The sequence below is a fragment of the Protopterus annectens genome, chromosome 10.part0 (assembly GCF_019279795.1).
Source record: "Protopterus annectens isolate FY-2018-M chromosome 10.part0, PAN1.0, whole genome shotgun sequence".
Lineage (NCBI taxonomy): Eukaryota > Metazoa > Chordata > Ceratodontiformes > Protopteridae > Protopterus > Protopterus annectens.
In genome coordinates this window covers 79,905,497-79,918,126 of record NC_056744.1, presented here as the reverse complement: position 1 = coordinate 79,918,126, position 12,630 = coordinate 79,905,497, and positions in this window count along the sequence as shown.

The window sequence follows — 12,630 nt, the reverse complement described above, 5'->3', positions numbered from 1 at the left end:
CCATGTAGGAAATGGGAAAAGGGAGATGATGATGATGATGAGGAGGAGGATGAGGAGGAGGAGATACCAGTAGCTATAGTCAGGAATGCTAGAGCACTTCCACTTCATGTCTACTTCAAGGAGAATAGGAATGAGCTGATTGCACTGATACCTGTGAAATACCCAATACATTACTATACTCTGTGTATGAACCAATGACCACTACACCTGAGAACTGACAAACTCTATGTTACATAATTCTCTGATGATGATTTAGTCATGCCCTAATCTCTGCCGTCATGGTGATATTGGTTGCTTGTATATTCCCATCTACAAACGAAAAGAATAATTATGATGACACTGGAATAGAATATTGATCATATGGGAAATGAGTGAGTAGCTGAAAAACATTCATCTAGACTGTCATACAATATGGTGACTCACTGAAGCTCTTAACCTCCTTTTTATTTTGGAGCAATGTACCCTAATAATGTCCTAATTTGTAAAGCAGTTTCCATCAGTGACACCTCGGTTTGTTGATTTAAATGAGATTTAAACAATTTTATTGTGTCGTATGTAGTCTTTTAAATGAAATGTTAGAGACTAGCTCTCTTAAAGGCTGTCTTCTAGAATGTGAAAACTGCAGCTGTCAGGAGGCCTTTTTCGTATTAGTAAATAATGTGCCAGTGACCAAATTAATTGTTGTAGTGGTACTAAATCCCTTCCTGAAGCTTTGTTGGGCAAATGTAATTAATTTATGTTTGTTTACATGATCTAGAAGTTAGTTATACATAATTTTCTAAAATATATTTTTGATAGGAGATAGGTTAGTGATGTGTGATGTGTCCAGAGTCATTTTTGTAAGTTGGCAGGGTCAGCTAAGTGTCTCCCCTTCATGCACCCAATAACCCATTCATTCCTTCATCGGGACAAAACCCCTCCAGCCCATTCATTCCTCTGGTGAAGGCAAGAGTTGAGTGTAAGGAAGTAGATCAGTCTACATTTCTTTGGGACTGCCCTATCCTCACCCACTCTGCAGCTTACATGTTCTAAGACAGCTGTTCTTAGGAACTGCATGCTTGCTACAGACCTTACTTAACCTCCTAGCTAACTGGTTCATAGATGGCCTACAGGGCTCTGCAGTGTGAGTATTCTATGATCTTTTCTGCAGGCAGTATACCTGTACTCCTTCAGGTGTCACTAAATGCAGAGAGCTGAGCTGCCTCCACCCCCCGATGTGTGAGCCATCATCATCCCTTACCTGATCCTGCAAAATACATGCATTAGTTGAACATGGGCTTTCAGGGGAGCAGTCAGAGCTTTATACCTTTGCATCATGGAGCAGGATGGATCCAAAGTCTTGTGGAGATTTTAGATGAAGGATATTAGGATGAAAGAAAACTATAGCATTTTTAAACAATGGATTATGGGGGACTAATTCATGAAGCTAAGGACAGGAGTAGGGGAGCATCCATTCTGAAGAAAGAAACATATAAGTTCTTGGGGCAGTGTTATTATTTTTCTACACTGGAAGACATGGGATTATAAGAAGTTAAAATCCACAATACATATATTTCACTGAATAGGTTAATCAAAGATGGATTAATAAGAAATTACTTAGATTGTAACATTTATTTTATATTTTTATTTATGGTTTATTGACTGGATTTCAACTGGGCTGAGATCGACTTTCAGTAGAAAAATAGGGAGAAAAGCTCCCCATACACATTAACATGTATAACAGTTACTTTAACTTCAGTAAGGCACGTAAAACAATAAATGATGCAAACATAATGTGCACAACAGTTATAATAATCAAAGTAAGATGCATAAAAGAATCAAGAATACTTGCATATGAATTAAATAGAGAAAGGTAGCAAATCGATCAAGAACACGAGATTAAGGACCTCATATAGATGAGTGACAAACAGTTTGATAAAGGTAATGCCAGAACAAGCAGAGTATAGGAAGTAAAGCTTTGCTTGAGTAACATACATAGTGATGGTGTGTATTTATGGCGTATGTTAAGGCAGTAAGAGGAAGCTAGTGAAAACCTTCTTAAAACAGTGATTGCAACTATGTTTGCTGTGTGCAGGGCAAGAGACAGATACTGTAAGAAAAATACTTAAGCTTGTTGGGGAAGCAATTAGAACAGAATCTAGAAAAAAAGCTTGAGCAAATTTCATTTTCAACTCCAACTTTATCTGAGTACTTAATTCCTAAGCATCTATGCCTAAATTAAAATGAAGCAGAAGGTATGTCATAATAATATTTTAAGGGGAATACTGCACATGATGTGGAGTTACAAAGAGCAAGGGACTTTGAGCACTGTTTAATTTAAATTAAGAAAAAATATAAAACTTCAATACACTATGAAAATTCAATACTGAATAAATTAAAAACGATAAGATTTGTTAGAAAGATGCACACCCACACACACACACACACACACACACACACACACACACACACACACACACACACACACACGTGTGTGTGTGTATGTGTTGAGTGTTGTTTGTATGAGTGTAAATCTACACAGACATACACTTACATGTATGCATGCATGTAGCTATGTATGCGTATGTGCACATTTTTATTGTTACAAATCATGATTATGATTAACATATAAACAGGAAACAGGATGTGTTACTGTTGCACATATATAGTCATTCAAATATGCTTCTTTTTAAATGTTCTTTAGGATTATTTGCTCTGTGGTGCATGTCCATCAGGCTGGTCTTTGACAGCAAACTCATTGTTTGTTCTGGGAGCAAAGTCACACTCTGTTTAGGGTTCTAGAAGAAAGGCTTGCTTTTCATACCACATCTCTCCTTACTTGAGGTTATCACTGGGTCTTTAATGTCCTCAACAAAGGAAGTTTTGGGGGTTAAACAAAATGAGTGCCTGTTCTGCATCCCACATTGTATTAGTAGAGACGGAGCTTACTGGAACGTATATTCCCTAGGCAGTCTCTTAAAAGCAGTTTTTTTCACATTATATTTTTGCTCCCTTCTCTTTTTTACTCTCCCATCAGACACAGCTGCTTTGGATAAACTCACCGATGATACTTTCTCCTATATTCATGCTTGAACATTAGACACAAACATTAGTATGACTCTTGTTACAGGCTGTATGGAATTGTGACAACCTTTCAACATGCAATGCATCTGTTGTTTTCAAGGCATGCATATTTATATTGGCACTATTGTGGTTTTATGTAAATTGGACATACACTTCTCTGCCTCTCTATTAGCTTATGGTCAAAGCCGTATCAACTTTTATGACTCATTTCTTGCTCTTCCTAGAACTGCAAAAGTTGAGAAATTTTAAAGGAAGGATCATTGTTAGTTCTTATTTTCTCTGGGTTCCCAATCATTGCAGAATTGTGGGAAGGACTGGTACCATACCATGACTTAAAGTAGATGTTGTAGGTTCTAGATATAAAGTCCTGAATGATTATGTATTTCTGTAATTAAATAGTCTTTAGAGTGTACTGTCTCATAAAAGTCCATGCTATTATTTGTCCATTGCTGCTTTGGGGATTTAGACATCCAGATTGCATTGCTCTGGCATAGTCTTTAAGGATCTTTTCAGTCAGTTCATATATATTAAGGAATCAAAATGTTTCTCTGATGGTTATTTTTAGTACCTGGCCATTCTTCTACTGCTGTCTTAGTGCATATTTTTTGTAGTTCTCTGCCTATATTCTTGTTCCTTTTAACAAATGCTTTCCAGTCACAAAATCTCTCACACCTTTAAACTTTTTATATATTGTTATTATCATAACACTATCTTCTTTATTCTTTGTATGGTGTGCTATTAAGTGCAGAATGTTTTTAATTTGCCACGGTGGTGGTGCTGCGGTAGCGTTGTCGCCTCACAGCTTAAGACGCTGTCCGGTTTGACTCTCAGTTAGAGCGTCTTCTGTGTGGAGACATGCATGAATGGGCGTACCTTCGTTGAAGGTTGTGCATCAGGGCTGGCAACTCGGTATGTAAAAATCAACTGCCAATCATTAGCGGACCGGAGTTCCGCTGTGGCGACTCCAAACCGGGAAAAGCCGAAAGTCACAAACAAACATTGTGTTGTTTTCTGTTTCTGTTTTTTGTTCTCAAGTATCAATGCCCTTGGAAATGCATATTCAGGAACCATACTAATGTAGTCATCTTCCACTTTTCTATATTATACTCTTATTTCTGTGGATTTTACATTATGCCTGGATAAACAGTCTGCAGAAACAGTCTGCAGCTTTTTTTCTCAGTTTTTTCATCAATGACAGGCTTGCATAACTTATTTACTTTTGATTTATGTCATGTACCTAACTTTGGATTTCTCTTAGGCCTTCTGAGATAACATAAATGTTCCATTTTGTTGGACCTTGTCCCCCAAGATTACTTCAATCTCCTATTGATATTCATTCCTTTCATACCTCTTAACCTCTTAGAACAAGAAGTCAAAAAATCTGGACAAAGCCTAAAAGAATGATGGGGTGCGAATTCCCCAAAATAGGGAGAGACTTTAAATATTGCTCTTATAAACTTAAAAAGTTGCTACAACAGCAGGATTTGTGTCCTCATTCATTTTCTGAAGAATATGAAGTCTGAAACTCAAAAGTGTATCATTATTTAGTGACTTCAGTCCTCAATGATTTAGTATAAAAACATAAATTTTAAGAGGAACAGACCAAAACTATGATTAACATATTTAATACCTAATAAACAGCAGTTAGAGAATCCAGTGCTAAGATTTATGAGCAGTTGCATGCTATTGAGAAAATAGATATGTGCAATGCTTTGGTGAAGCATGCTGTTCAGGAGCATTTGTGTCAGGCTGAGAACAATGTTAATTGTATAAATGTTACTGTTAATAAAAGTTATTTTTTATTTAGTGTTATAGATCAAGTTGGTGATTATGAATGTAGATTTGAGGTTGAAGAGGAATTAGACTGGTAGGAATATTGCTGGCAGGTTAGACTGGATGCCTGCAGGTTTCCAGGGTTGAATGATAAAGAAAATTTTAAAGTAGTATTGCAAAGGAAAGGGTTAAAGCATTGATTGGAGTTAATTAATGTTAATTATGTAATTAAATGAATTGTTTAAAAGCTTTGATTGATAGTGAACGGATGGCCCGAAGAAGTTCTGTTTAGAATGAAAGTGCTTACCAGTATCCAAATAAAGTGTGTTTTTTAACTCTGCAGACAACATTTTATTTTTTAATATATAGTTTTGGGTTCTGTTTTTTGTGAGTTTGTTAGTGTTCTATTATTTATATCACATTGCATAATGTTAAGCAATATAAGTGGATGTGATTACCTCACAGGTGGATCAATATCTCATTGCATATTTGAGAATCCAGTATTTCAAAATTTTGGCATACTGACTGTGAATTAGCCTGCTGGATGGGGATTTGTTTCATGCACAACACCTGGGAGTCACCTAGGTGCATTTGCTAAATACAACACATACAGTACTGATGTGAATGTGCCAAGAAGTATTTGGGGCTCCCAGAGTAGTCTTTTCTGAGGTCATAGCCTTCTACTATTCTGTTGTACTATTGCAGGCACATGATTAGGATAGGTGTATAGGTAAACACTACCAAGAAATGTTTATACAAATAGCTTGATTTCTGCCAGCATATCTAACACAAATCTTTGTACCTCAAGAAGCTGACAATAACTGTCATTTCTCAACTTTATTCTTTTTTTCTAGAAATACAGTTGTATTTTGTAGTTATATCAAACAATTTTTTACCCTTACAAAGTGGAACATGCTGTTATATCTTTACAATCTTTTTTAGTCTTTTGTGTTAGATTCTTTATAGGCATGATGCCGAATTTAGACTGCTTAAGACATTCTGCAGTATGATTAATTTCTGATGATGTAACCAATATCTGTAAATGACATGTCTGGTGTAGCCTGTGCAATGACTGTGACACTGCCATCCCAGATATCTAGCGTTTTGTAAATAATTATATGTCATTTGTGAATATTAATATGATCTATAGGCTTGTCTTACAAATATAAGAGAACTATATGTTATGTGCATATTAAACTATTGGTGCAGAAGTGTATGTTGAACTGTATGTTATATACTGAGATTCAAGAATGTAACCACAGTGTACCCTACTGGGAAAGAACCAAATGTTTTGTGATTGTGTTCATCTCTCAGTTTCACTGAAGGAGACAGGATGTCTAGAGCTAAATGTTTCTTTCTGTTGTCTTGAAACAGAAATAATTACTAGGTTTAAAATGTAAAGTGTTATTATTGCTCTGTGACTTCCTAGCAACTGCACTTCTGAGAGATATGCACTTCATACACAGAGATGCCAAACATTCTTAGTTTCTGTTAGCCTGGGAACTGAAGGCAGGTGACAGAGTGACATCACCCAAAACTGACCCATCAGTAATGTTTTGATATTAATTTGGGAACTCTTTCAGAGCCTGTGCATTTTGTATTTGTCTTTGGACCTGGAAACATCCTCTCATCAGCACTTGCCTTGCCAATAGTAAGTAACTAGGGAAAAGTAATTTCTTTTAGAGATAGATAAGAATATAGTAAGATTAGTTTAGATATTTTCTGTATTTATTTGAGACTGTCCTGCAATGTTGTTTTAAAATATTTCCTGTGATTCTGAACTCTGTAGTCACTGTGTTGAGTTATTGAGTATTGTCTTGTTCTTTTATTATTTATTATTAAATATATTTAAACCTTTTAATTGTGGCTGGTTTGTTTAGAGATATTTAAGCTCTTAGAGTATTTGCATATGTATTTGGTGACACTTGGTCACACTATTTGGATAATAGTAACATTACACAGTAAGATTGGGCACCCTTTGGTAAGGGCCTTAAAAGTAGTTGCTAAGAGCTGGCTGGTGGCAGTGATAACCACCTACCTTATAATCTGGACAGAAGGGGGCATAGCTAGTAAGCCTGTGCCAGCCTTCCCCAGGAGTGTCTGTGGTTTTGTATATAAGTCAAGTTTGAAAGTGTGTGTGTGTGTGTGTGTGTGTGTGTGTGTGTGTGTGTGTGTGTGTGTGTGTGTGTGTGTGTATGTGTGTGTGTTTTTGTGTGTGTGTATGTGCGGTGCATGTGAGCTATTTGGGCAGGGACATGCAGTACTGGTTGGGCAGACAGAGTGCTGGAGGTTTTAGCTTGGCCACTCAGCTGAGATCTTAACCCTATAGCTGTGCCAGTGGGGAGTCTTATTGAGGATCTGGAAAAAGAGGGAGAAACCAGCCTCAGACTGACTGTGATCTCTGTGTGCTCTTAAGGGAAATTGTACTTTACAGTGTGTGTACTTATCATTCACTGGTGCTAGTGGTGAAGATTGAGGCTTCTTGTTTACTGGGCCAGTGCAGGGGCATCACAACCACCATCATGTTGGGAAATGTGAAACCTGTGACTGGAAAACCCTTAAAGTTGTTGGTGGAGCTACTCATCTTTATCTTGGAGTCTGAGGCAGCACCTGATGAAGAGAAGAACAAGGGAGAAGAGATATTCCTGATGTATGAGCTAACTGATAACAAAGGTAAAGGCAGTGTCACTGTTTTTAACTGTGTTTTTGCACAGAGATGCTGTCAGTGTTCATGCAGATACCCATCTATTAGCATCTGACTATGACACCCTATTCACTCAAGCATGAGGAGGAGGACACAGAAACTGACAGGTGTACTTCAGGTGTTCCCTACCCCTGGCTGCTGCACTTACCTTGCTTGATCTTGAATAATGTCCTAAGGTAAGGTGTGGCAGCTGCTTGCCCAAACTCATATTTGAGTTCAAATATGAACTGCAGTCTACATGATTATGAAGGTGCTTCAAAACAGTGGTTTTCTAGCACTTGGGACTCGAGCACTTGTAGTAGTGTCATCTACTCCACTGGCATTACCCGCATAATGCATCACCCACTGTAGTGATGTTACTCAGTGTGTTCAGACAGGCAGGGACATGGGCAGCATAGGCAGAGAACAGGCAGTGACTCAAGCGAACAAGGCTACTGCTGTCTACCAGTTACAGTGTGCGTGTGTGTGTGTGTGTGTGGGTGTGTGTGTGTGTGTGTGTGTGTGTGTGTGTGTGTGCATGAGTTGGGGGGATTAAAACCTTGAGTTAAACCACCTGTGCCTAACCCAGCTGTTACTCAATAAAACATATTTAAAAACAAACAAACAGTTGGATTTTGCCAAAGGGATATTATTACTAAACACTTGCTCACAGTCAGCATTTTTTGTCAATTTTATTTCTTCAGATTATGAAACATAATAGCTTACATCAAATGCACATGTTCCAATTATGTAAATCAATAAGATGAGGTTGAAATCAGTAGTGTAACGCTCTACTTTTTAAAATACTTTTGAAAAATCATCTTTTTATTAATACCTGTGTCCTAGTAAGCATTTAATTTCATTTGCCATGCATAACCCTTACCAAATATTGTTTTAACATCTCCCCCTCTTATGTGGTGCAATACTATTTAAAACATACAACTACTGTATATACATATACATGTTTGTATATATAAATATATATATATATATATATATATATATATATATATATATATATATATATATATATATATATATATATATAGGTCCACTTCTAAATCTTGAAAGCTCATAATCATGAGATTCAAAATACTGAAACCAAAATCTTGAAAGTTCAAAATACTGAAAACTCAGAATACTGAATTTCATAATATTGAAAATTGAAAAAAACTACAGGATATTAACACTTACTATACTCCAGTAGAAGTACATAGAGAAACAAATAAAAGACAAACCATATTAGTTTAATCCTACTATTAGCAGGGGTCAAGTCCCCCTGCACCTCCCATGTGGGGGGCACCCCCCACACACCCCTGCTACTTAAATATATCAACTCTGAGATCACACTTTACTACACTAAGATGAGTTATGTTGTTGTATAGCAAATTAAAAGGGAACATGACTAAAGTTACGACAGGCAGTCATGAAGCATGTAATGGTATGTTTGCCATTTTCTTCTGTGGAGTGCCATCTCAGACTTGATATATTTAAGTAGCAGGGGGTGTGGGGAGTGCAGCCCCCCACACGGGATGTTCAGGGGTGCTTGCTCCCCCTTGCTTATAGTTGGAGAAGAGTAATATGTTTTGTTATGTTATTGTGTTGGAATATTGTAAGCATTGGTGTATTATGAAATTCAGTATTTTGAGTTTTCAGTATTTTGAACTTTCAGGATTTTGGCTTCTGTATTTTGAATTTCAAGATTATGAGCTTTCAAGATTTGAAGTGGACCTATATATATATATATATATATATATATATATATATATATATATATATGTTTACTATCATAAATTCGAAAGTAAAAATAAATAATGTCTTTATTTTCGAATTTATGCATCGAAAATGAACATTTTCGAATAATAGTACACTCGAAAACAAGGGTGTATTGTCGAAAATGTCGCTTGCGACATTTACGGCGATACACACCATGCCCACCCTTCCCATAATCACCTACCTACCTAACCGAACACACAGTTATGCAGGGTGGCTGCGCCCCCCTGCACCCCCCCAACTTAATATTCCAACTCCGAGATCGCACTACAGTGAGGAAAGGGATGCATTTCTCTAACCGCACTGTACCGTGATCCCCTCCCATGACCGAAAGTTAGAATTGCGAATGCACAGTTCATTCGCAATGCAAACCTTCGCTCATGTCACCTGCCGTAATATGAAGTATTCGAACATCTGGTGTTCGAATACTTCATAGCCGTGCAAATGCACGTCGACATAATGATAGCAAACCATATATGTATATATATATATATATATATATATATATATATATATATATATACATACATGCACATATATTAATGTTCTCATGCTTTGAAATGTCTAATCAAAGCATTATTTGCATTTCTGATTATAACTAAGTAATTAAACCTATAGGCCAGTATATGTGATAAATATAGTAACGGCTGTTGCCTCAGACTGAAAAATTAAAGGCCAATGAATAGATAGTTATAAAGACTTGATGATATTCCCTGATTCAGGGAGAAAATAAGAGGTTGCCAGTTCACTAACAAAAAAGCTGAATTTTGTATTATAAAAGGAAATGCAGCCTCAAGGTTTTGTGGCTATTTGTAATTTATGCAGCAGTTTGCTCTACATATCCTGCACTCTACAGGAAGGACCTTGTTCAGGATACAGAATAGGAACTATGTGGCTTTACTGGCAGTTCATTGCTTTTGTAATTGTGAAATGTTGTGAAACCTCCACTGCTGATTCATGCAGAGATGCTTCCTTTCCTTTCCTTTAAACTGTAAAGTGGTAAGATATCATTTAGTGAGGGTATATAAACTGAAGGAAAGCAGTAAATAGCTACACAGTTTATTTTATGAAAATACGCTGACAAAATGAAAATGAATAATTAAGACCAAGTTCACAAATTACATTTCTGAAGATGAATTTAGAAAAGTTCAGGCAGATTTAATAGTTATGGCTTTGTTGGCAGACAACAAATTTAGTGCAGGCTTCTTATAATGAACTGCAAAAGTCAGAAGGGATAAGTGTCTGAAAAATAAGTAACAGAATCATATAGTCTTGGGACACACGGTTAAATGTCCACCTTGTTTTATTCTAAGGTAAGTTGCTAGTGAAAGACTGTAAGCAGGTATAGTATAGGCAGGTCCAGGAATTCTGGATTTTAGCAAGATCTCTAATAAGAAATGAAGGTCAAGGCTTTACTGCTTGCACAGGTTTCAAACTCCTTCAAGTATACCATGTTAATATTTGGAAGTACTGAAAGTTTATGAAATTTACTGGAAATGTGGAAAATGATGTGCAGTGATCATGGAGTTATTAAGGTTAATTTGTTGCTAGATAATACTGACAAACTGAAATCTAAGCCAATGCACAGAAGATTAATTACAGATTATAGGGAAGCAAAACAGTTACTATATAAAACTAACTGGAGTGAGGTGTTCAGTGGAAAAACTGCAGATGGAATGTGAAAAGTTTTGAAAGAGAAATTGTTTGAGTGCAAAAAGTCAAAAAAATGTTTAACATCAGGATCTAGGCATGCAACATCAGGGGGGTATACTTCCATAAGAACAAGATACCTGATTAAGGTGAGAGACAAAAAATATAAGAAATGGAACTACAACTTTGAAAACTGAAATAAACAAGCTGGTCAAATAGATTAAGCATAGTGTTAGACAAGATCAAGAAATATTTGAAGAAAATGTATATAAAGATATTGAGCATAATAGGAAACCTTTTTATGGCTACATAGGATGTGGAAGGAGTAAAGACACACAGATTGATAAACTGTGTGCAGATTCTAAAATTCATTCTCAGACACAACAGATTATAGATATATTTACAAAATCTTATGCAAAACAGTTTGGCTCCACAAAAGGGGTGGTAAGTTGTCCTAGTGACATCCAGGTAACCCCAGATACTGGAATCAAATTAGATTATATTGAAAAAGAACTGTGCAAATTGGATCCAAACAAAGCACAGGGAGGAGATGGAATAATTAACAATGACCTGAGAACACTTCAGCAAGAACTTACACTACCATTATATCTATTATTCACTAGGTCATATAAATATGGGGAGATTCCTCAAGATTGGATTCAGGTATTTATTAAACATGTCTTTAAGGGAAAGGGGAGTAAGACAAACCCAGAATCATACAGACCTTTAAGTCAACTTTCATGTTGTGGAAAAATAATGGAGAAGGTAATACTGGATAAGTTATTGTCAGAACTGGATAGGTTGGGAATTGAAACCATATATCAGCATGCATATGTTGAAAATAGATTGATTACCACCTGTAACATGATGTTCTATAATAATATAATAACAGCTATGAATGAAAAATTGTGCTGTGATCTGATTTATATAGATTTAACCTCAGCATTTGACAGGGTCATACACAAAATACTGATCAATAAATTAGTACAACTAGGTGTTGATGTACTGTTGATAAGATGGATAGCTGCATGGCTTACAAATAGGACATGGCAAGTATCACACACCAGCTGGACAGGTGAAATCCTTGGCTACAATCAAGGTGTACCACAGGGCTCTGTACTAGGCCCTTACTTGTTTAGATTGTATCTTTCAGACCTTACTTTTTCATCTGAGGTGTTCTACAGTCTATATGGTGACGACCTGAAATTGGGTAAACTGATTACAAATGTTACAGATAAGGCATGTCTGCAAAATAATTTGACGAAATTGACCATTTGGGCACAGGAGAATAATATGTTGATAAATACATCAAAAACTAAGCATATGAGATTTGGGAGACATAAACTGAAAGGTGAATATTTAATACAGCGCACAGTGATTGAAACTGTAGACTCATTTAAGGACCTGGGTATATGGGTAGATTCAGCTATGAGTTTTTCTAATCATATCAACCAATTGGCTAATGATAGTTATAGGACTATAGGTTGCATAAAAAGATTTATAAAGTCTAGGAAATAAAACATAATGAAGTCATTGTTTGTTAGTTACATTAGACCCAAACTTGAGTAGTTAATAACAATATGGAAACCCTATAGGAAAACAAACATGAATAAACTGGAAAGAGTACAGCAGAAATATTCCAAGGGCATCCATGGATGTGAAAATCTAAGTTATTATGAAAGACTAAA